Source organism: Sphaeramia orbicularis, chromosome 17 (assembly GCF_902148855.1).
Source record: "Sphaeramia orbicularis chromosome 17, fSphaOr1.1, whole genome shotgun sequence".
Lineage (NCBI taxonomy): Eukaryota > Metazoa > Chordata > Actinopteri > Kurtiformes > Apogonidae > Sphaeramia > Sphaeramia orbicularis.
The window spans coordinates 43984557-44010880 of NC_043973.1; the positions used below are offsets into that span (position 1 = coordinate 43984557).

Sequence of the window (26324 nt, forward strand, 5' to 3'; positions counted from 1 at the left end):
AAAACATTTCCTTTCCTGGGTCTCAGAAGGATATATTGCGATATGAAAAAATACTCAGGAGGATATAATAGCTGTGTGGTGCCGACATAAATGGTCAAACAAATTAGTTGTGTTTCCTCTGGTTGTGTCGACAGGTGGAAGGCACTGTCGACACAGAACACGTGTTTCAATATCATCCTTCTTGTAGCTGAAATAATTCCAGATAACTGACGCTGCTTTTCATTAGGGCTCCGAGTCTTCGTGTTTGGTGATTTTCTCTTGTTCGTTGCTCATTTCTGTCATCAGTTGGTCGTCCGTCCCTCCGTCCTAAAACTTTGGCATGCACTGATAAGTCAGGCCAAGGGTTTTCAAGTGTGCGCATCATATGTTTCAATGTTGTTACCAGCGCCTCATTCAATGTGCAGGGGCGTGGTCTGTTTCAGCAAACTAATTAAGAACGATTGTGATTGGTGGTTTGATGTGCGCAGTGTGTGTCAGGTACCCAGGCTGAAATTAGATGAGAACATGTTGAGTTCATTTGCCTCCTACACTGCAGGACCTGCGATGTGACTATTGCGCACACGGACATCGCGATGACGAAGCTCAAACGATATACTGAGCAGCTCTACTACATGTCTTTACTTTTCCTAATTTTGCCGGGACACATTACCGCAGTGTTTTTCAACCTTCACATGGGGTCGCCTGAAATTCACATGGGGTCACCTGAAATTTCTAGTAATTGATAAAAAAAATTGTGACGGAGCGGCCGTAGATGCCACGTCACTTTCTCCCGCATGGTGCATTCTATCCATGTCTCTGTGGGAGGAGGCGGCGTGTGTAGAGTGCCAGTGTCCCACAGAGACCTGCTTCAATGGACGTAGAAATGGACGTGATGGACGTGGAAAGTAGTTTCTCCCCACATTCCCTGTTCTGAACTGTTTTTTTTTTTTTCCCCGTGAGTAGTGCGGTCGAGGGTGCACACTCGACACCTACACTTAGACTCACAAACTCAGACCCACCAGACGCTGATGCTGCCGTATCTTCCGCTTCTGTTCACCACTCTGGGTGGCGAAGCAGGGCACTTCCTGCTTAGCCCTTTTATGGCGCATTGTGGTGCGCCGTTGGAGGTCAGGTGACCTGGACTAGTTTTTTTTTTTTCCTAATTATTCAATTATGTTGTTTTTCATGATATTTACATTGAAAGTAAATGCCACATGGAGGGCATTTTGTTAGTATAATATTTCTGTTATTGGATGTGATTATTTGGTAAATTATTTTTCCTGAGGTTTGAAGTTTTTGTTAAAACCCTCTTTTTTTTATTAATTTGGTATGCCCGGGGGAGGGGCTAAGAGTATTTAATGAGGGATTTTTCTGTCAGACGGGCAGACAGGGTTCGTTCTCCATGTTGTGACGCTGTGAACTTCTGGTGAGGGTGGATGTTTTCCCCTTGTATATACTTTAGTTTTGTATTGTAATTAATTTTTCACGTTTATTCTGGTTGAAGTGGTGCTGAATAAAATCACAGAAAATAGTTTGACGACTGAGCCATCATTTTGTTTTAATCTGGGAACCCGAACCCGTGACAAAAATGTAAATAAATTACTAATAAAAATGTTTTTTAATGATTCAATATATGTTTCATTTTAATTAAAATACCATACATTTTTCCTAATAAAACTCAAGTTCAAATAAAATGCAGGATATAATATCTGAGAGGGCATATCTTGATAGACCCAATCATCTAACCGTATGTGTTATTACGCTTCAACCTGCCTGGACACAGTCGAAACTGGACCGAACAGAGAATGGAAAGATTTCTTCACCCGCCTGGCCCCGCTAAGACAAGAGAAATAAGTCTCCGTTTTGAATGTGAGGTTGACAGAAATTTGTGATGTTAAAATGGGGTCACGAGTAGGGGTGTGTATTGGTAAGAATCTGGTGAAAATCACAATACTAGGATCACGATACGATATATCACGATATATCATGATACTGTTAAAAAAGGCAATTTTTTTGTTTGTTTCTTTTTTTAAATGATTATTTTCTTTAAGAATTTAATTACACCAGAAATATGCACAAATACTAAACACATTTTTATTTGATCACAACAGAATCTAATGCTATATCACAAAAAATTCCTGTGTCAAAACTTAAATGATGTTTTACAGACATGACAGTTTAAGATCCTGTTCAGATGTTCGTATTCTATTAGTTCAGAACTAACATCAGAACATTATTTTAGTTCAATCCCAACAAAGGAACTAACATTATTTAAAAAAGAGTCTTAAATAATAATAAATAAAATATAAACAAAAAAGAAAAGCAAAAAAACAAAAATGAGCCTCCACAATATCTACATTTCAATGAATACCTAAAAATATCAATACAGTACTTTTTAATATCAATACAGTACTGTGAAATGAAATATCGCGATATATTGCAGAACCGATGTTTTCTTCCCCTAGTCACGAGCCAAAAAAGGTTGGGAACCACTGCACTATACACACTAACCTCCACGTCTTTACTTTTCCTAATTTTGCCGGGACACACTACCATCCGCGCTGGCACAGAACACTGGTACTGACAGTAAATCCACCACTGCAAAATATTAATGTACTGGCTGCAGACTTGGAGCTTGAAGCCACCCTTAACTATTGTGCTGCGATTACAGAAGCCTATTCTTCAACATATATTTTCATTTGGTTCTGGAGCTGCCTACTGTATCCCTCAACATCTCATATTATTACTGCTATGGCCATAATGAGGGGGGAAAAAAAATACCCTTTCAGCCAGGTATGCTTGGTGCAGTGCTGCAGTAGTGTTGCTCAGTGCAGTGTATTCATTACGGAGGTAATGCTAAAAAAGCAAGCAGATAAAGAGAGACCAGCACCGACTCTGCACTAAATGAGCTTCATTGCCTCTACCTTTCCTCTTTTGCGACATCTCTCATTTCCCTTCCTTCCTACTATTCCTCCTGCTCTCCAGTTCATTTCACACCATCTCTTCTTCTCCGTTCGCCACCTCTCCTCTTTCGGTCTACATCTCTCCCTCTGTCACAGCGGCGATGATTATGACTAGTGAGCATAATGCATAGCCATGAATAGGACTGTCCGGCTGATTGTGATGTATAGTTTTTCATTACTGCTCCCCAGCCCCCGTCATTAGGCACAGGGTGGATGGGTGGACTAGGGTAGATGGGAGGGGGGTGGAGTGGTGGTGGTGGGTATCTATTTATCCACTAATTTGTAAGGAAAAAAAGCCTCCCCCTCCGTGTATAGTGGCAATCAGGGGACAAGGTAATCGTCTGCAAGAGGCCCTGACGGCCAGCACCTGATGAAGAGCTATGCGATGTCAGGCTATTGTGTGAACGTGATGAGGAAAAAAGGAACAAGAGGTAGAAGAGTAGTGTGCGCAAGATGCACATTTTAAAAATCGGATTTTACAAAAACGCTGCCTAGACGCTGAGGTAATTCCACTTCCAATGCAAATCAATGGGATTTTTCCAACTCAACACTCGTTTCACTGATAAAGGTAGTCTACCTCTTAGCGGTTTTGAAGTTGGAATTTGATCCAGCTGCTTTGAGGACAAGTGAAAGGGAGTTAAAGTGGATGAATATGGACAAAATGGCTCTAAGATCACAATGAATAGGCATGGGTTGACCTTGAAGAGGAAGTTTTTGCATTTTGAGACAAAGACTAGAAGCAAAGTTCAGGGTTTGTACACATTTTTCAAGGTCAAATTCAAGCACTTTAAGGGTCACTTTCACCTTATCGCTGAGGTAAAATACATATCTCACTCAATCAAATTTTATTTATATAGTGCCAAATCATAACGAGTTATGTCATGACACTATATATATATGTCGAGGCCCACAACGGAATCTGGCCCGATTCAGAATCGGGCCGGCCCAGAATGGAATTCTATTCTAGGCCGGCCTAGAATGGAATCCTGCTGCTATAATGTTATTTTTATACCATGTTTAATGCAAATGATCCATAATTCCATAATTTGTCATAATTTTACATTTTCAGTCTCACATACCTTGAGTAACTATTGTCAATTTCAGTCGATTTCACTGTACCATATACTGGTGGGGAGTACCACTAGGTTCTATTTGTAAATAAAGTGTATTATAGTTTACAATTAAAATGTTGTTTGTTTCATTTTTTTTTCACATATTTGCAAATTCCATGTATTGATTTTTGTAATAATTTAGATCATTTGCATTAAACATGGTATAAAAATAACATTATAGCAGCAGGATTCCATTGTAGGCCGGCCTAGGATAGAATTCCATTCTGGGCCGGCCCGATTCTGAATCGGGCCAGATTCTGTTTTGGGCCTCGATATATATATATATATATATATATATATATATATATGGAGAGAGAGAGAGAGAGTGTGAGAGAGAGCTGGTCGAAACAGACTCTCAAGCCAAAGCCAAATATCTACAGGAATGCATATACTCTTTTTTTTTTCCACTTTTTAGGACAGTGTACATTGTATCATTCTATAAACATCTAAAATTATGTATCATAATAGCAAAAAGTAAAGGAGAACACAAAGGTATATCCAAAAAAAAAAAAAAAAAAACAGGGAAGCCACTTGGCATTCTTCAGACACACTCAAACTGAGCCAAAGATTAAGATAAAAATGAACCTAGAGTCAACCTGTAAACACCCCATAATTTTCTTTTTTGACAAAAAGTTTTATTTTTCAAAATGTATCATCTCTCTGTAAGTAGCTTTGGCTTGGCATCTAACCTGGCAAGAGTTAATATTAAATTAAATATTAATAAATAAACCACATCAAACAGTTATAATTTATAACTTGTATGTATGCATGTACAGTATGTGAAGATGACAAATGAGGTTAACTGATCCAAGGGACTTGATTTTTCATATTATGCTGATAGGAAGCTAAATGATAGACTGTTTTGTGGAGAAGGGGTGGGATTAAATAAGTTATACTTCCTCCCACTCCTTTTATGCAAATGAAGTCATACTTAGTTTTCATGTATATATGTACAGGTTTTTGCTTTTTGTTTTCTTATAATCTGTTTAATTTGTAAAGACTAAGTAGGATTACTTATTGCATATTTGAAATAAACTAAACTAACTGCAAGCACTTTCATGGACTTAAAGTAAAATTTGAGCACTTTCAGACCTTGAAAACACAATACTGAAATTCAAGCCTTTTCAAGAATTTCAAGCACACGTACAAACTCTCAAATCGTCTATGCCTAGTTGAGAACTAGAACTTTGGGGAATTTTTGTGGCAACTCCTAAATTTATTTTTCACCTTTCCCAAGTGATTTATTAACATTTATTATAACATAATACTCTCCATTTTGCATATTTCAGTGAAAATATCAGGTATTTTCCTGTATGAAATTTACTGATCAAGTAGATGTTCACAAAAAGTCGGAGTAAATTCAAAGGTTACTATGTAAAAATAGAGAAAACGGAACAAAAAGTTTCTCTATCCACTGTCATTGATCCAACACCCAAACATGTGCATTATACTCTGCACTTTGCATGTTTCACTCAAATATCAGGTGTTTTCTTGTATGCAATTTACTGATCACATAGATGTTCATAAAAGGTCACAGTAAATTCAAAGGTTATTATATAAAAAAGAAGAAAACGGAACAAAAAGTCACTTTTTCAGCAAACTGTCATTAACTGAACATTAAAAAAAGTATCTCCATCCACTGTCATTGATCCAACTCCAGGGGTTTTGCTGATGAATCAATGTTGTAGAAGATGACTGTGTTTCCACGGTAACTACAGAGCCTCTGAACGTCCGAATGGGTCATATCTGATGACCACAAAAAGCTGACAAACTGAATTTCACCTAAATTATTTCAACAGATGGATAGAATTAGCAGCTCGACAGTTATTCAACATTTTAGATCAGTAGATGGTTTAGTTTAGGGGCTGTTTAGGTATTTGAGTTAATACAAACAGTCGCATAAACTGAAGTCCGTGTTATTTTGGAAATCAGGCATTCACACACCCCTGATGTAGATGTTCATGAACACTGAGTAAATTCAAAGGTTATTCTATATAAACAGTGAAAACGGAAGAAAAAGTGACTTTCAAACAAAATATATCATTAACTAAACAAGTGTTTCCATCCACTGTCACTGATCCAACTCCATGGGTTTTATTGTTGAATCAATGTTGTAGAAGATGACGGTGTTTCCATAGTAACTACAGAGCCTCTGAACGTCCAAATGGGTCATATCTGATGACCATGAAAAGATGACAAACTGTATTTTACATGTATTGATAGGATTAGTGCTTTAAAAGTTGGTTTCATTCGCTGGAGGAAGTTTAGGTGTTTTAGAGTTAATACAAGCAGTCGCATAAACTGAACTCTGCGTCACTTCGTAAATCAGACAACTGCAATAAAATCAGCTGCATCTTTTTACTAGTGCTGTCTGTGTGACCTACGACACAACGTTAATATTTCAATAACAAAACATCCATCTTTTGACAGTCAATTACAAGTAAAGATGTGAAGATTGACTGGTTTCAAGATTCAATTCGAGTATGACGTTGATATCACAACATATTTTTGATCATTATTTAGACTAAATGTTTTTCTTCCTTCACTTTTCTCAGACATAACATTTGTAGTTAAATAGTCCTCCATTGGGCCCAGTAGAGGATTAAACATCTGCTTAAAGTTGACATGTTTTCTACTATAAAGATGCAGCATTCGATCAGCTGGCCCCTCCTCCGGTCTCCTCCTGTCTGGTAATTAATAACCATTTGGTATTAATGGATCTTGTGTTTGGCCTCTGAGGCCCATCTAGACAAACGCAGACACACTCCCCTCGCTGTCAGGGAGAGGAGTTAAGGCACAAACACTGATGGATAAGAAACTTCATGTGTATCAAAGGCAGAAACAGGGATTGTAAATTGAGATTTCAACACAGAGGGTCCGGGTTCCACCATAAGGATTAACCAGAGTATATAAAACAGCACATTGGACAAGCAGATCTACAAATGTACTTGCTCAATCAGGCAAGTCGTGAGAAAGAATAAAACACATAAGGATAAATTTACTGCTGCCAGCACAAACCCTTATCTGGTGCTAAAAAAAAAAAAAAACTGCTGTAACAAATCTACTAAAGGGATGCAGTGGAAATTTAGCACTAGGGATGGGGATCATGGCCAATTTTGGCTGATTTCGATTAGAGCCCGACTGATATGGGATTTTTGGGGCTGATGCCGATACTGATATTGGGGGCTAAAAAAATCCGATACCCAATAAATCGGCAAATGGCGGGGGGGCGGGGGGGGGGGCGGTGTTGTCTGTGGTTTTTGGACTGGGGTGGGTTAGTGGTTCATCCTTGTAGGAGGGCATGTGGGGGGGGGTGATTGTGTGTGTGTGTGTGTGAGTGGGGGTGACAGTGTGATTATCTGAGCAGAAGGGAAAGTGAAACTGACACGCTTTACTGTTCCTCTAACTCTCTGGGTGGCACACATACACACACACACACACACACACACACACAAACACAGGGGCACTGAGCGACAGAATCTCCACAGCAAAAAAGTTAATAAATCGGTTACATATTGGCCGATGTTGATTAATCAGTGGTACATTATAGTCAGCCGATTAATCGGTCGGGCTCGAATTTCAATTCATACAGTTCTAAACACGTGTTGGAAATTCCTCTACGTCTCCCAATCTTGTGAAGCTCATTTACCTTTTCCCTACCTCTTGAAACTTCACAAACTTTCATTTAAGGGGGCAGGACGTTTGTTTAAGGGGCATTGCCCCCTCTTGCCCCCCCGAGAATCAGCCCTGCTCTACAGGCCATACCACACCAACTTTATTTATAAAGCACTTTAAGAACTTTACAGCAGGCCAAAGTGCTGTACATGAAACATACAACAAGGAATTAAATAAATAAGTAAAAAGAGTGATAACACAGGGTGCAAAGCGGGCTAAGAACAACAAAATGCAACCGTCATAAAAACAAAGACAAGTTAAAATCTATTAAAAAACAGCATAAGAAATATCAGAAAGAAACATCTCACTCATTGATTAAAAGCCAAAGAGAAAAAGTGTGTTTTTAGATGTGATATAAGACAGGCAGAGACTGAGCCTTTCTAACACCTGAAGGTAACTGGTTCCACAGCTTTGGGGCAACAACAGAAAAAGCACGGTCCCCAAGAAGCTTCTTTTTAGTTTTTGGAACTACATGCTGCAGCTGATCTGCTGACCTGAGAGCACAAGAGGGGGCATAGGGGTGGATCAGGTCAGACAGGTAGGAGGGGGAAGGCCATTAGGTGCATCAGATTATTTATGCAGTTTGCCTTATGATCAAACAGTGTGTGTTTACTGCATCAATTCATAAGTTAAACCTCCTGAAGCCTGTATGACAGTCTGAACTGCTGGAGAAGAACGGCCTTACTGTGTGAAAGCTATGCAGCCTGATTACTGTGAATGGGTTGGACAATGTGAACCTGAAGCTGCGTAAATGACGGTAGCAGACGCAAACTCTGTGGAAACGAAAGTGAGCTCGGATCAAAAATATATTAACAGTCAAGACAATTCAGAAATATGTCCGCCCGCTGGGACAGACGGTGAGCTGGTTCCTTCTCTGTCGTTTTCACTCGTGGAATGTTGAATGCAGTGCTTGTGTAACATTACTTTTGTTCCATGCGGGAAGCGCATATTGGTGTCTTCGGTTCCGCTCCTAATCTACTGTACTTTATGAGACAGTTTTTGGCAGCCTTGACAAGTAATTAACCGTGACGTTTAAAATCGCAGTTAATTGTAACACCATGACAGCATTACAACCCTAGTGGGAGACACTTTGTTTATGTTCAGTTATTGATATATTTGACTCAAAAAGTCCCTTTTTCCTCAGTTTTCTCTGTTCTGCTACAATAAAATGAATTTAATAATAATAATAATAATAATAATAATAATAAAAATAATAATAATAACACCAACAACACTGATCAACAACAAATTTATTGTTTAAGTTTTTTGAACTGATTTAGGATAATTTTGCTGTGCTGAATCCAAAAATCACACTAATTTTGCTCAATCAGGTCAACTTTCTGAACTATGCTACATATTGGCTTTTTAACATTTTTGCTTACATTTATGGGCATTTTCACATCATATGATACAAAATTCTGTCATATTTCTTCCAATAAATGGGTTCTGAAGATTTGACTTTTGCCAATTTATGACTAATGTTTTTTTTAATATTACAGGTGAATGAAATGGCTTCGACTAGAAGATCTTGTAAAAATAAGCCTGACGTATTCTGCTACATCTGCGGTGAATACATAATAAATAATAAATACATCCTGTTAGAAAATGATTTTTTTTCTCTTAAAACCTATTTTGGGTGAGAACTACATAAAAAAATCAACTGATAAAGTCACAAAAATGTAATCAATTTTGTGAGAAGATCAAATTTCTCAAAATCAAATTAGCAAAAAAACCTGACCTGACTGAGAAAAACAGATATCATTTTTGGATTTAGCGGTGCAAAATGGTCCTAATTCAGTTGAAAAAACCTAGACAACTTGCAAAAAACATTTTTTTGTAACCCAGTGTAATAATAGCTTTATTTACATAGCTCCTTTAAAAACGAAGTTTACAAAGTGCTTTGACAGACAAAGCAGAAGGGCACAACAGCAGGATACAAGATGCAAGTAAAGACACTAAAACAGAAGCAACACAATAAGAGAGATATGTACAACAAATGCAAAAACATGACACTTCGCATAAATTAAGTGAATCGGAGTAAGGAGGGCAGGGAGAACGTAACATGATGCTGTCAAATCAATGTAAAAATCAAATTTACTCTGAGTTTTCATTAACAACTAAATTAAATACAAAGGAAAATACACGATTATAATAAATAAATAAATAAATCTAGAGAAAAATTAATTTGGGAATTGTCAAAAAAGTAGCACTGGATGTTTATGTGTTAAGTTTATTGAGCTATAACAACACCCCCTAGTATCTCACTTTCTCTGTCCAGTAAAAAATCTAGTTTCTGCAAGTACAGGGGTTGGACAAAATAATGGAAACACCTTCACCTCAAGATGATAATGCCCCAATCCATACAGCTAGAATTGTTAAAGAATGGCATGAGGAACATTCTAATGAAGTTGAGCATCTCGTATGGCCGGCACAGTCCCCAGACCTCAACATTATTGAGCATTTATGGTCAGTTTTAGAGATTCAAATAAGACGTCGATTTCTACCGCCATCGTCTCTAAAAGAGTTGGAGGGTATTCTAACTGAAGAATGGCTTAAAATTCCTTTGGAAACAATTCACAAGTTGTATGAATCAATACCTCGGAGAAATGAGGCTGTAATTGCCGCAAAAGGCGGACCTACACCATATTAAATTATATTTTGTTGATTTTTTAAGGTGTTTCCATTATTTTGTCCAACCCCTGTAGATGTCTGACCTGCACGACTAACTGGGGAATCATCTGAGGTTGAAACTGTCTTCTCTCGACTCAACCAAGCGTTCCATATTGTTGTTCAACCCTGCACTGTCCAGCCTCATTGTAGGCCTTTGTATGCAGAGTGTGGCCGTCATCCCTTTACACAGCTGTATCCTGGGGACTCTGTGTCAGTAATTATCAGCTGAAGGTCTAAAACAAGCCAGATTATGTTGTTCGGCACGTAAGGGAAGTTCGGTAGCGTGATACAGGGAGAGGTCACAGCTGTGTGTGATCTTGCTCGGCAGGAGACACGACAAAGGAAGCGCACGGTTCACACACACACACACACACACACATATATATGCACTCAAACACACAACATAAGCAGGATGTCAACATGTTGTTATTAGATGGCAGTTGACCAGACACCATCTAATGTGTTTTTTTACAAACAGTGTTACTGCTCATTGAGTCGTGTGAATATGTCTCTGAGGATAATATCAACATTGAGGTTACAATTCTATGTGGACATTTGTGTTTGTTATTTGGATTCAGGAAATGATTCAGTCGATACGCTAATATTCTACTTTCATTTTGTCATCTGACAGACTAATCTCATGAAATCGCGTTGCATGTGACGCCAGTTTATTGCATTTGGTGTGCTATACGTAAGCATTTTCATCATTTTGCGTGTTATTCAACGCCATTTGATGGCGTGTCAATGCGCTAGCTGCGAATCGCGCTAATCACTAACCGCTAACCCTAACTGCTAATCGCTAACCCTAACTGTTAATTGCGCTAATCGCTAACCCTTAAACCTAACCCTAAACCTAACCCTAAACACTAACCCTAACTGCTATTTTAAACGGCATAATTATACATGCTAAAAGCTTATAATGCGCCAATTAAAAGGCGTATTATCTGTACACAATACATGATATCACGTTGCATCTGATTGAGATTTTTGTGTGTAAACAAGGGGTGTAATGGTATAGAAAAATTTGGGTATGTTTTTGGTACAGAGGTCTTCGGTTCGATACACTTTTGATATGTTTTCGGTACAGTGAAGGAGACCAGTGTAGGGGGGGGTATTGGGGGGGGTGCGCTCCGTAACTACCTGTGGGGCACAGGACATTTCTACAAAATATTGTTCAGTCATTTGTGCGTTGACAGGCACCCCCCATGTTTTGTATTTTTGTATTTTTGAGAGTTCAATGTTTACAAATGGCAAACACTGTAATTTACTGAGTGTCTTTGAACGCCTCACAGTATTCCCTGAGGTGCTGTGAACATGACCTCACAGTAACACCACAGCGGAGGCACGGTGAAGGAGAAGAGGAGCAGGTTTATTAGATTTTGCCAACTTGAGTTAAAAAATAAAAACCTTTTTGCTATAAAGGAACCCGTGGACTCTTGTGCCACAAAGCTGCAACAAACTGAAAACTGAAAATGACACTTCACATGCTTCGAACATGCTTCTGTGCCTCTTTTATACTCTCTGTTGTCATGTTTTGTTTTGTTTTTGCAACGGCGCTGCTGAATGTATATAGAGGAAACCCTGCACATTGGTTCTGCTTGTGTCCATTCTGCTTCCCCAGTGTTTGCGCTCTTCACATAGGCTACATGTATTCATTTGGTACACCTCTGTATTGTATCGAAGGCCCCGAAACCAAACGGTTTGGTACAAATGAGTGCACCGTTACACCCCTAGTGTAAACCATGAAATAACTACTCAAAACATACGATTTGAGGTTTGTCATGTGTAAAATGATCCATGCAAATGCTGCCACTTGACGCTTTTTCATGAACAGATGGATGAAGAAATAAAGAAAATGCAAACATAGAGCCAACAGAGCAAATTCAGTGCTGCTTGGTCTTATAATAATAATAATAATAATAATAATAATAATAATAATAATAATAATAATAATAATAATAATAACAACAACAACAACAACAACAATAATAATAATAATAGATTTCTATCGCGCTTTTTTGGGCATTCAAAGCGCTACTGTATAGTGGAGGAATGAACAGCATTCTTCCTCATTTAGTGTTTTAATGATGATTGTGGCTGTAAAAATATATGATGTATCTAGTTTTAATAGTCCTCAAACCATTAAGTAAGCCCTCATGAACTATGGGCAGAGTATCATCATCCAGGAAGATGTCTTTGCTTTTATTTGTCACTTGTGTTTTTCTACGTATTCTTGAGCGACATGATGAAAGAAGCAGTCGATCCACAGTCACTGACTTTTCTGAGCTGCTTTGCAATCAGCATATGATGTTGCCACTGTTGTTAAATGAATGGGAATAAGTGGTGTGTTGCTTTGCACATTAGATTCTAAGCGCTGACCTATTATTAGGATACAATGTGTAATAAACCACCAGCTTTGCATTGAAAATGCTGCCCTACACCGTTGGAATGGCCTGGCCAGGGCTCAGGAATCTATTAGCCTCTGTGTAAATGGCTTGTTGCTTTTATGCTGCCTGGCTCTGGAGCAAAGCCACTTGCTTTGTAATTAGTGCTGCATTTTTGCCAAGAACCGCTGGCTCACCCTGTCCAGGCGCTCACTCACACAAGCAGGCCCACTCAACAATTAGTGTGTTTTACCTGATAATGAAATTATGTAAATGGTGCAAGAGTCCAGGAGATGCTCGCTTATTCAATTCAAACAGGTTCAGGACCCATTACCATATTTTGAAACATCTGACTTAATTAGGAAGACGAGGAGGGTCGGGGAGAGGAATGAGAGAGATGAGAGAGACAAAGACTTTTAACAGCATCCATTCGCCTCATAAAGAGGTTATTAAGAGTCAGGGCTGAAGATGGCCACTAATGATGTGTTGGGGAAATTAGGCCGATCAAACATTAAAAGCCGAGGCCCCCTCCTGTGGGCAAAGAAGCAGCCAAATGGGTCAATTAGAGAGGTATTATTTCTCTCTTTCTCTCTCCCGCTCTTAAAAAAGAGAAAACAAGTGGAAGCTGATCTGCATAAAGTGTTTATCAAGACAGACATGTCCACTTAGGGGTGATCACACTGAAATTCCTCATCTAGCTGGATGCAAACGAGGGGGAGGGGTCAGCTGTGGATATATGTGCACCTCAGCCTGTGCGTTTTATCTTAATTATTGCAAAAATTATGTGTGTGCACATGTCCTGGCATGCATCTGTGACTGTACTCTGTATGTTGTTTTGGTGAGACCAGGCATGTTTGAGTTTACATGCGGCAAGAGAGGGGTTATTAGTGGTCCTCCATCAAAAAGAAAATTGGCTATCAGCTCCGTAATGTCCCGGTCATAATTTAGAATAACCAAATTAACGTGCAAAGTACTTGAAATTGCCTAAAATAAAGTACAGGCATACATCATGGGTGGATGAGGAGAGTAATGTTCCTGGCAGAGAATCTACTCACTGTAAATTGTCATTTTATCCCTTTTCTGCAGTGTTTTTAGCTCACCTCAGAGTGGCATACTTTCAATTAATTGCTGCGCCATAAATGGAGTTTAATTCTGACTTCAGTGGAGACATAAATTCTACAACATAGTGCTTCGCTGTGGGTTAAACACACTTTGGTTTTACACTTAACTTGTGGCCGACTTCGTGCTCTTTTTGTGCTTTCTCCCTCGCGTTTAAGAATGAAAAGGATGCAAAGTGAGTGCACAGAGCGGGGGAAAAAATGAGGCATCTCGGGAAGAAACTGTAATTCTTGAGCAGGGGGTTTGAAATAAATTAGCTCTTAGCCATTCGGGGTTAGGCTAACATATTAGAATTTTCCATCTGCTTGCTCTAAATCATCTGCAAGTCCGCTCAGCGTAAAGGGCAGGCTGCTCATCTCTCAACTTGTAGGACAGATTGCATTACTGAGCAATATACCTTTATTTCTTCCATTTAATCCTCAGCGCAGGGGCCGACCAGAGCACAGCAAGAGAGGTAATAACACACAAGTCATGTATGTGCGCAATTAAAAATGGACAAATACATGCAAGTGCGATTCCAATTTATGGCCCGTGTGCTGTCGGTAGGGGTGTGTATTGGCAAGAATCTGGCGATACGATACAAATCACGACACAATACATCATGATATATCATGATATTGTTAAAAAGGCAATTTTTTTGTTTGTTTCTTTTTTAAAAATGATTATTTCCTGGAAGAACTGATTTACACCAGAAATATGCACAAATACTAAACACATTTTTATTTGATCCCAACAGGATCTAATGCAGTATCACCAAATTTAACAGTGTTAAAACTTAAATTATGTTTTACAGACATTACAGATTAAGATCCTGCTTAAATGTTCATATTCTATTAGTTCAGAACTAACAACATAACATTATTTTTTTGCAATCGCAACAAAGGGACTACCATTATCTAATAAAACAGTGTTAAATAATAATAAGTAAGATAAAAACAATAAAGAAAAATAAAAAAACAAAAATGAACCTCTGCCATATCTTCATTTGAATAAATACCTAAAAATATCAATACGGTACTTTTTAATATCGATGCAGTACTGTGAAATGAAATATTTTCTTACACCCCTCGCTGTCGGTGTGATGAAAACACACACACACACAAACACACACAACCATCAGATGCCGTTTTTAATCAGCTGATAATGTCTTTGTGTTTACACAGTGCATTGTGTTACTGAAAGAGGTGTCAAAACAGGGTTGACGCATCTGAAACACTTAGCAAAAACCACCCAGACACCCAACACACACGTCACTCCTTCTTTTCGAGGAGCTGGTGTCTTGGCCGTCTCTCCCTGTGCATCAGTAATCAACCTTGATGCTTGCTGCTGTTGTGGCCATTGATTTTTCTGTTCCACATGTGGGTGAAAATTGCACTTTAAGTTACCCTGAGTGTTAAATTAATAATGAAACCGCAAGAGTGCCCTCTCCTGACTTTCAATTAACACCATCAGGATTAGAGGGGATGGATAGAGGGATGGCAGCGAGGGAGAAAAAGATGGAGGGGAGAGAAGGACTATCCATGACACCTACTCTCAAGGTCTGGATTTTCGATCGTTTCGGTGTCTATCTCACGTGAGAGTTGAAGGGACTAGCAGTGGTCGAAGCTTTTTTTTTGCAATTTAAGAGCAAAGTGAAGTGAGATGGGGAGTTACTTGCGATGAGCAAAACATGACAGGCTTGTGTTAGTTGCCCCACATTAGCCTGGTTACAGCTGTGAGCATTGGACGTTTTTAATCCGTGTGTCATATGTTCTTTTCATATTCAATTGAGAATCCATAATCGGAAAACGAAAAAATGACTTATTTCGTTATTCATGTACAAATCAAAAATCAAAAAATGAGTTGTTCTTCATTCTTTCAATTGTACGCACAAATTAAACAATGGAAATAAGCAAATGGACCAAATGTCAGGTTTCATGTTGACATTTTTGATATCCAATTTGGTATGAGCCAGAAGTTACTGACTTCTTCATGTTTTGAGCTGGACAATCATAGGTTTGCTAGTATTCTGTCCAATGCATTCTACAGTAATGGACAATTTTGTGTTTTCAGAGGCAGCAAACGTGTTACTCTGAAGAAGGACGACATGACAACTGAAAAAAATCAGCAGGATCTTCCAGGTATTGTTGTTTTGTCTAATACAGTGCGTCCATGGCAGACAATCTAAGTAGAAGACACTTTGTTTAACACACGAAGAAGTCAGTAACTTCCAGGTCATACCAAAATCGGATATCAAAAATGTCAACATTTTGTCCATTTGCTTATTTCCTTTTTACCTCCGCCAAGGAGGTTATGTTTTTGTCGGCGTTGGTTTGTCTGTCTGTCTGTTTGTCTGTGTGCAAGATAACTCAAAAAGTTATGGACGGATTTGGATGAAAATTTCAGCAAATGTTGATACTGGCACAAGGAACAAATGATTAAATTTTGGTGGTGATCAGGGGTGGGGGGTGGGGGGGGCCACTGATCTGCCTTGGCAGAGGTCTGCACTCTACGAGTCCTTTTCTAGTGAAGACAGCACAGACCTCCGCCAAGGCAGATCAGTGGCCCCCCCACCCCGATCACCACCAAAATTTAATCATTTGTTCCTTGTGCCAGTATCAACATTTGCTGAAATTTTCATCCAAATCCAGGGCACTGCTCTGCCTTGGCAGAGGTCTACGCTCTCCGAGTGCTTCTAGTTTTTTCTTTTTTTTAACCCACCACTACCACCTTCTTCAGAGGACAACTTTATTTTTAATTACAGCTTGTGCTTAACACGTAACAAGTAACATTTTCAAGTTTTACACTCATATTGTCATCCATTCCTTGCTAGTACACATATACATAGAGGGAGGGGTCATATAGACAAGTGTACAGGGTGGGGAAGCAAAATTTACAATATTTTGAGGCAAGGATTGGAAGACAGTGTTTGACCAATTAGTTTATTGAAAGTCATGAGAATTTAAATCTTCAAATCATATTTTACTGCATTTCTAACGGTCTTGTTGTCTGCCTCAAGTTCAATTGCCATTTTTCTCATGGATTTGGTTGGATCCTTTAGGATTTTGGATTTGAGAGCTTTAATAAAAGCTTTGGTACGTTTTTTGTTGCTTCCTCCACTTCCAGACTTTCTCGTAATTTTTGAAATCTCCTTTGGTGTGACGAGTGCATTCAGCAAATCACACACTCTTTGACGTTTGCTTTCCTGATTACTCATATGGGCAAAAGTTTCTGAAAAGGTATGGATAATAGTGTTAGGTATGATTATGACATCAATATATGTTTGGTTTCAAAACAATTGACGTAGTGCCTGCTGAGAAAAAACAACTAAATGTTTATTGTAAATTTTGCTTCCCCACCCTGTACAGGGACAGGATGTAACAAAGTGACAGACACAAGACAGTGGGACAGACAAACTAAGTGGTTGCTGTTGGAGATATTTATTTTGATCAGATGTATTGCATTGGCATAAGTGTGTGTGTGTGTGTGTGTGTGTGTGTGTGTGTGTGTGTGTGTGTATAATTATTATGTTAATGAGTAAGAGTGAGGTGTGGAAGTTGGATGCTGAGTCAGACAGTTCTGTTCTGATGATATATGTGGTCTTCAACTATGTTTTTAAAAAGTTATGAATGCATTCCAGTTGTTCTCAAAGTTCTCAAAGTATGCTTGCATATGTCATTTGCTTATTTCAAGTTTTTAAATTTGTGCATACAATCGAAAGAATGAAAAACAACTCGTTTTTTGATTTGTACATGAATAACGAAACGAGTCATTTTTTTCGTTTTCCAGTTGTGGATTCTCAATTGAATATGAAAAGAATGAATGATACACGGATTGTTTTTGTTTTTGCCGGTCAAACAGACACGTGTTAACAGGAAGTTACAGCCAGCTAACACACAGATAAACAACAAGCCGAAGCCAGAGGACGCAGGTGTGTGTTGGCTGCAGGCCCCGTTGGATACACAAACACACATTTAGTGCAAGTCCAGTCCAAGTCTGCTTTCCCATCTTTCCATCGAGGGAAACACCTGCCTGATAGAAATCTATTTAAAGAAAGTGGGAATGTCCAGGATCCCATTGAGTCGCTGTGTATGTGCATATTATTTCAAGGTCTATCTATATGTCATCTGAAAGAACAGTGAAACAGTTGTGTAAGCATTACTTAAAAGCCAGCTGATCAGTCAGACATTAGGCAACAGACCACCACCCAGACGCACAATGAAACCCATGAGTCAGTTTGTTTGTTCTTAATATTATTGTTGTAGAATTTCACCCCCAGTGAGATCACTGCATTACTTCTTGATGTCGTTTTTGTTCGAGGTCTGGTTTTATTCATCCAATAGGATATTAATAACTTTCAGCAATACTCATTTGGCAGATAAACACCCAATTTTCAGTTGGAATTTCCACTTCTTTTTTTTTTTTTTCTTTTTTTTTAATTGCAACCATTAAGTTCATGTACAAGTCACCACAAAACAAACTTTAGTTAAACAAGTACAGGTACATCCTATCAAATCAGCACTTTCTTAAAAATAATTGCAATTTTTTGAGGAAATTTTTTTTTTGCCTAAATCATCAAATACTGAATTGATTTTTTGTGTTTTCTGAAAAATCTGAAAAAATGACTTGTTGTATTTCGTCACTTTCCTAAAATAATTTACAATCTTTGTTAACCCATAAAGACCCAGTGTTACTTTTGTGGCAGTTCTAAAAAAATTTTTCTCTACATTTAACTTTTCTTAAGTGATTTAACAGCATTTATCATAACATTGTCCTCTATATTTTGCGTTTTTTCAATGAACATCAGGTATTTTCCTATATTTAATTCACTGATCATGTAGATAGTCATAAAAACAAAGATTAAAGTTGAGGGTTATTACATCAGAAACAGAGAAAACTAAAGAAAAAGTGAGTTTTTCAGTCAAATCTATTATTAACTGAACATAAACCAAGTGTGTTCATCCACTGTCATTGATCCAACTCCATGTTTTACTGGTGAATCAATGCTGTAGAAGATGATGGTGTTTTCACACTCACTAAAGAGCCTCTGAACGTCTAAATGGGTCATATCTGATGACCATGAAAAGATGAAAAACTGTATTTTACACCAATTATTTACATGTATTGATAGGATTAGTGAATCAGAATGTATGAAACATTTCAGATTAGTAGTTGGTTTTGGTCGTCGGTGGCTGTTTGGGTCTTTATAGGTCAAGATGAAAAGAAATCTTTTCACTCTTGGTGTTAAGGCTTTACTCTGCATCCTGAGTCATAAATTAACATGGTCTATCCAGTGTGGAATGCTTTTTTTAATTGTTGTCAATTAATTTTACTTATTGCTTATGATCATTATCATTATTATTTACATACTTACCTTTATTACAATTACTAATAACTTATTACTTAAAAATTATCGTTACGACTACTTTTACTATTATCACTTCATCATAACTTTTATCCTGTGATTATTAAACTACATACTATATATAGTCTTGTAACATAATTAGTTATTTGTCATTATTTATTATTATTATTATTATTATTATTATTATTATTATTTCTGTCCCTTCTCAAACTGTGCTTATGAGTTGATTCATATGTACATTTATGTTAAAATTATTGTATTTTGTTACTTTTTTTGTGATTAATGACCATTGATGGGTGCATATGTAATTGACTTCTTGTTTTTCTTTTTTTCTTTTGTTCTTTTTTTTTTTTACTTCAAAGTTTGAGACAAATAAACAAAAAATATATTATTATAATTACTACTTTATTATTTGTTGTTCCACTACTACTTTCTAATTTAGAATTGCCTGTTGTTTTACTATTTTTATATTTTCAACTTTATATTCCGCAATTTCCTGAGGGCTCTGTCTAAGGGATCAATAAGGTTCTATCTAATCTAATCTAACAGATTTTTGAATAACATGTTTAAAGCAGATTATGTCAGATTTTTCCTCACTGTTCCTCCCAGGACATAGCCATGTTTTGTCTTAGCTTAAGCCCTATCATATCTACTAGTTGTACATTACTATTCCACATTTAACAGGACAATAATGCTCGAAAATGTTCAACACTGTGATTCTAGTATTTATTCAGGTGCTTCCTTTATTTCCTACATTTCGGATGTTACCTGTGTGTCGCGATGTTTTGAGGAAGTGTTGGGAGGACTTTGATTCTGCAGGTGTCCCAGCACTGACACTGAAGTTATGATCCAAACAGCACTGTGATGACATAATGCACGCCCTAAATTAACCCTCAGAGCTGAGAGCCTCCAACAGCCGCCTGAACGTCCATCCTAAAGTGAGGACGAGCCAAAAACGTCCTCACTTTGTAGGTCAGATCCTCTAAACTTCTCACGATATTTGTCATCCCAGAACACACACACACACACACACATAAAACACACCGGTTCTTGGGTATCAGGATAGCCTGGTCAAAGATCTGCGTCTATATCTAATGCCTTCCTCTTCCTCCGTTTGCGCACACACACACACACACACACACACACACCAGGCCAGGTGCAGTGTGTGCATCTGTTGTTGTTCTCTTGATGTACTCCACAGTCCAGTGTGTTCAGATCATCCTGGCTAATAACTTCCTGTTTCCTGTTTCTGACTCCGCTACTTCCTGCCCGCTGAGCCACGTGGAATCAGGCCCCGGAGAAAACTCAACTGGCATGTCACACACTCCAGTAAATGTGTGTTTACAGGCCATAAAGTGACTTTTCCCTCTTGATACAAGCACAGAAGAACATTGTTTTCTTGCACTTTAAATGTATTTTAAAGACGCACCTATTTGCACCGGCTTTTAATACAAGCGTGTGACTTTTATTTACTGTTCTGCTTGTGTTTTCGATGCTGTTTATTCTATTATTGTGTTCTGGTTTTTGTCAGTTTTTGTGTATTTATTCTTATTTGTACTAGTTTTTGCACATATTGTATTTTTATCTACCTCCACCTTCTTTCTGTAAAAGAATTCTGGATTGAAAAAATAAAGAAGTTTGCTGAAGGAGCTACTTTTTTCTGAATCTGTACTTCTGTCATTTAACAAATGAGTTTATTTCTTTACGTTTTGGAGCAACTGAAGAGCTATAGCCTATCTTAAGGTTTAATTCAAATCCTGTGTTAGACCTTAAATATCAACAGGAATTAAAACTGTCAATAAATATTACTGTATATTTCAGCTTGAAATTTCAATATGACTTTGGTCACAATGGAAAGGAAATTTTAAAAAAAGCTAAACCTCTAGGGCTTTATATCAGAAAGGTAATGCATATGATACAGGGGTAATGACTCAATATTTGTGACTTATTACAATCACGTATACGAGGAAATATAATGTGATTATATTGTAAAATCTGCTGAAATAGACAAAAAAAAACGCTACAGGAATAAAAGTTTAAAGAATTTAAATGTACTTTTTTTTAAATAACAGCAGGACTTAGTGTTCCTCATAGTCTCTGCAACATCCAATATCATAGGAGCTACTTTTAGAGCAATATGATCAAAATAATTAACATTGGCTTTATTGGTAAAGACTAATTTTGTCATGAATTTTTTGATCCACCTATGTAAACATTATTTTCTGCTGATATTCAAGTGTCTCAATCTTTACTTTCATTTCATTGTTTTAGCCTCTTTAGCTGCATGTAACAGGCTGTTCTGACATAAACAATTTAATTTAATAGACAAACATGAAAGGAAACTTGAACTAATAAAAGTCTGAACCATGCTAAGTTTAGATTACCTATTGTACCACTTGTTTTCTAGGCTATTTCTATTGTTCTTTTATCAGTAACAATCACAACAACATTTAAAACCTGCTTAAACACATAACAAAATTGCCATATTAATATTATTATTACTATTATTAATAAATTTCCCAGTTTGGAATCAATAAAGTCTATCTATCTATCTAATAATAATAATAATAATAATAATAATAATAATAATAATAATAATAATAATACATTTTATTTACAGGCACCTTTCAGGATACTCAAGGTCACCGTTCAAAGTTGTTAAAATAAAACACAATTAAAATTACACATGTACATATATAAAACACAAAGGTACATAAAATGGCAGCAGATTAAAGTGAAATTACAGAATTGAGTAAGTCTGTCTGAATAAATGAGTTTTAAGATGGGATTTGAAGGTAGTAACAATTTAAAATTTTAGTAACAGATTTAGAATTTTTTATGTGTTTCTATCTATCTATCTATCTATCTATCTATCTATCTATCTATCTATCTATCTATCTATCTATCTATCATCACAGACCTATATCTATACATAGTGTGTAGATCACAGTGCGACACCTAGTACATGAGTAGGTTTAGGAAGACATCTCTCTCTCTTTTCTCCTATCTCTCTCTCTCTCTCTCGCTCTCTTCCTCTCTCTCTCATACACCAGAAATGTTTCCAGACAGTGAATCAACACTGTTCCGCTGTTGTTGCTCAGATGTCCAGCTGCTTGATACTGACAAAGACAAACACGGACACAGAACTCCGCAGGATGTTTACACCATCTACTTTACCTCAGCCATTACACACTCTCTCCACTGCTTTCCCTGCCTCTTCCTCTTCCTCCTCCTCCTCCTCCTCTACCTCTCCTCAGACATGCACCTCTGCTCTCCTTCTTTGATCATCCTCACCTTCGTCTCTCCCCCTTCTCCACAACTTTCCCAGCTATATTCAAGCCGCCTTATTGGGCTTGTTAACGGTTCTCTGCGGTCTTAGGAAGTCGCATGACGTAATGTCAGCTTCCTATCTGACACATTCAGACAATGTTTTGACGCTGGTCAAGGTGAAACCCGTAAACATGGGCGGACGGAGCAGGACGTGGACATCGGGGGTTAACAAGAGGTTGCGCTGCAGCTCACAGAGGGTAAAAAGCACATCCATGTGTTCATTCCTGACAATGGCACGAGTCAAAATGTAGTCAACCACTTGTCATTTCCTCCCGTTCTGTTGTTTTCCTGTCCGTTTCTGCTGTATGACTGTGAATAAAGTGGAAATATGACTGATCTTACATTCCACTAGTTTGAACCCTTTAGCCCAGTGGTTTCCAGCCTTTTTTGGCTCATGACCCCATTTTAACATCACAAATTTCAGGTGACCCCAGAACAGAGACATTTCTTTGCTAAAATTATTATTTTTTTGATCATGTAATAGTTTGCTATACTATGTTGCAAATAAATGTTAATTTTAGATGACATTTAGTCTATATAATCTATGTTGTTATGGACGGAGGCAAAAAAGCCAGGTGTAGATTACTGGGCCGGCCCAGAATGGAATCCTAACTCAACCTGGAATTCCATTCTGGGCCGGCCCAATTCAGAATCAGGCCGGCCCAGATTGGAATTCTATTCTGGGCTGGCCTAGAATGGAATCCTGCTGCTATAATGTTATTTTTATACCATGTTTAATGCAAATGATCTAAATTATTACAAAAATCAATACATGGAATTTGCAAATATGTGAAAAAAAAATGAAACAACATTTTAATTGTAAACTATAATACACTTTATTTACAAATAGAACCTAGTGGTACTCCCAGCCAATATATGGTACAGTGAAATCGACTGAAATTGACAATAGTTACTCAAGGTATGTAAGACTGAAAATGTAAATCAGCACTAATAGACCAAAACTGTCACATTGTTGAATATGCAATCAAACTTGCACTGAAGTCTTAGAACTTGTTCTGGCATCCCTGGTTGTTCACGTGGCACTTGGTAGAACACTTGAGTCCAGCTTTCTTGCAGTGGCATTTATTCAAAATACAGCTCCCACAGCTCTGGCCTGATTCTGAATTGGGCCGGCCCAGAATGGAATCCTAACTCAACCTGGCCCAGAATGGAATCCTATAGAGATTCCATTCTAGGCCGGCCTAAAATAGAATTCCATTTTGGGCCGGCCCGCTTCAGAATCGGGCCGGCCCGATTCTGAATCAGGACAGATTCCGTTTTGGGCCTCGACATGTATATGTTTTCTGTTTAGTCTGTGTGTTCTCCCCCGTCCTGTAGGTGTGTTGTGCCCTTTTTGTGTCTGTTTGTGTTGCAGGACGCTGATTGGTGGAGCATGATTGCCCGGCCCCTTTAAAAATGGCACTGATCTTCAGTTCATCCTCTCCTTTGCCTCCTGCCAGCGTCCAACCCTGTGTTCCTGCATGTGTGACTGTCAGCCTGCGTGTGATTGTGTTAATTCGAGTTTGTATATAGTTGTAAATAGTTTTTGGAAATTGATCTTTTTCTGGTAGGGGAGGTCGGCTCTTTTGTTTTTCCCGTTTTCTCCTGTTTTTGGTTAGAGAGTTAGGTTAGTTTTCTGTATTTTATTTTGTGCATTTATTTTTGATTAGGTAAGTTAGTTTGAACTGTAAAGAAGATATTTTGTTTGTTGTTTTAGCCGTGTCCTCCCTAACCTTCCTTTAGTTGTTTAAAAAAAATAATAATAATAAATATTGTGAGTTTCGACTGACGTGAGTGCTTGGGAGCTGGGAGGGGACAAAAGTGAGCATATTATGTTCGCCCTGGTGAACTCCTAGGCCGGGGCATAACAAGAATTTGATTTTCCTTGGTCAGGATATGTACAGTCAGTCCAGCTTGGATTTACAAGGCTGACAATTAATACTGAACAAACAAGAACTCAAAATATGAATTATGAAAGAGCTGCAGCATCTGAAACCGACTACAATGAACATTTGAAAGATAAACAGAAACAAATTACAAACAAAAACAAATTAATTTTAGCAAAAAAATGTCTCCATTTTGAACGTCTGTGGTCGCCAGAAATTTGTGATGTTAAAATGGGCTCACAAGTCAAAAAAGGCTGGGAACCACTGCAGTAAAGCAAAACAACTGCCAGATCTTTAACCTCCTAAGACCCAGCTATGGGTCATGGGTCTAAGAGTTTCCCAGCTTTACATAAAAAAAAAGAAAACTGTCCATCACAAAGGACATTCTATAAAAATTTTAAAAACCGAAAAAACTGTTGCATCATGATGTTTCCAATATAGGCACTTATTTAATAAAAACCAAAAAAAGCTGGTACTTTGCTGACATTTCCTGGGTCTTAGGAGGTTAAAGCAGAACACAAGCATGCACCCACAGCAGCTTTTATGACGCTTCTACAGCCGAACTGAAATATTGTCTCAGGGTTTAACAAAACAAAAGGAAAACATCCATACCGCTGACAGTTATCAGTCACTGTATCTTATAAAGTAAAAAAAGGAGCGTCATTAAATAAAAAACTAAAAAAAAATGACAGATACAGTTAATATTATCAGTTAGGTGGGAGGAAATGTTTGCTCGCTCTGACTCCTCTGTCATGGCTGGCTGGCTGTGGCTCGGCCGTCATTCACTAATGAGTGAGTGACATCTGCTGGGGGCCCGTGTGACAGAGCGCTGTCACCCCGGCTGACACTCGGAAAAGACGTCTCTTCATTCATCCATCCATCCTGCCTCTGACCTCCACTAATAGCCCAGCAGCAGGTGAGTTGTAATCGACAATAAGTCACATCAGAGACAAATTCCTACAACTTCTAAAAGCTGAAATAGGCAATGAGGTGTAAAAATAATAATTCCATCCATAGTTTTTTTTTTTTTTTGTATTTTCTCTATCTATAATTGCTTGGGGATGGAGTAATTAGCAGAATAATACCCAATACACCCAGTATGAGACGTCTCACTCACCCATTTCACTCATAAAGTCCCAGTGCTTCTGCTTACATCAGCACTCAACCTCATAACAATTTGTGAGCAGTGGATTATGAGCTTCTTCCCACAGTAACACTCCCACTGGTGCCTCCTGACACCTGATATCTCCACTTTCCCCTCTTTTCGCCGCTTAATGGGTGACAATGTCGGCGCTGCACCAAAAATTTTGATAATGCAAATTGTCACCGATTTATCACCGTTCATTTGCGTCTTGGAAAAACAAGGTTTGTGACATTAATCTCTCCTCGCTGCAATATAGACCTACCTCTCATATACTTTCCTCCACATTAAAGCAAGATTCTCAAAATTAGGAGTAAATGTGAGTTCTACTACAAAATGACTGATAACACTTTGTACCCAACTGCCAAATGCCCGTTTTATGAACTGGAATTTTAATTTTATCTAATAGGGAAATGTCTTTTTCTGGATTTCTTCTACTAAAGTAATATTTGTACCAGCTCCTCGTGACGTAACTGATGAATAAACCAGCAGGTCCACAGCTGATACCCTACAGCCAATCCTGACCTATGACCTCTCAGTACAGAAAGCATTTTCCCATCAGTAAAACACCACATTATTGTGATCTTGTCCTTATTTGAAACTCCTTAACTCAACTGACTGATGGGAAAGGCTGGCTATTTCATTGTCCATAAAATTCTGTAAAATCTGAAACCTCATATTTTACCTAATAAACATAACATTTACTTTACATCAGGGGTGT

At 38.0% G+C, this 26324-nt stretch overlaps 1 long non-coding RNA gene across 1 annotated transcript; it reads right to left on the bottom strand.

Annotated features, from left to right (window-relative positions):
• Positions 1–478: 478 nt before the first annotated feature.
• Positions 479–22650, bottom strand: LOC115436885 (uncharacterized). The gene is made up of 3 exons (XR_003937880.1): positions 22639–22650; positions 10126–10128; positions 479–607 (listed from the first exon to the last, which is right to left on the bottom strand). It is a non-coding gene; the product is annotated as an uncharacterized LOC115436885 (long non-coding RNA).
• Between the last annotated feature and the right edge of the window lie 3674 nt (positions 22651–26324).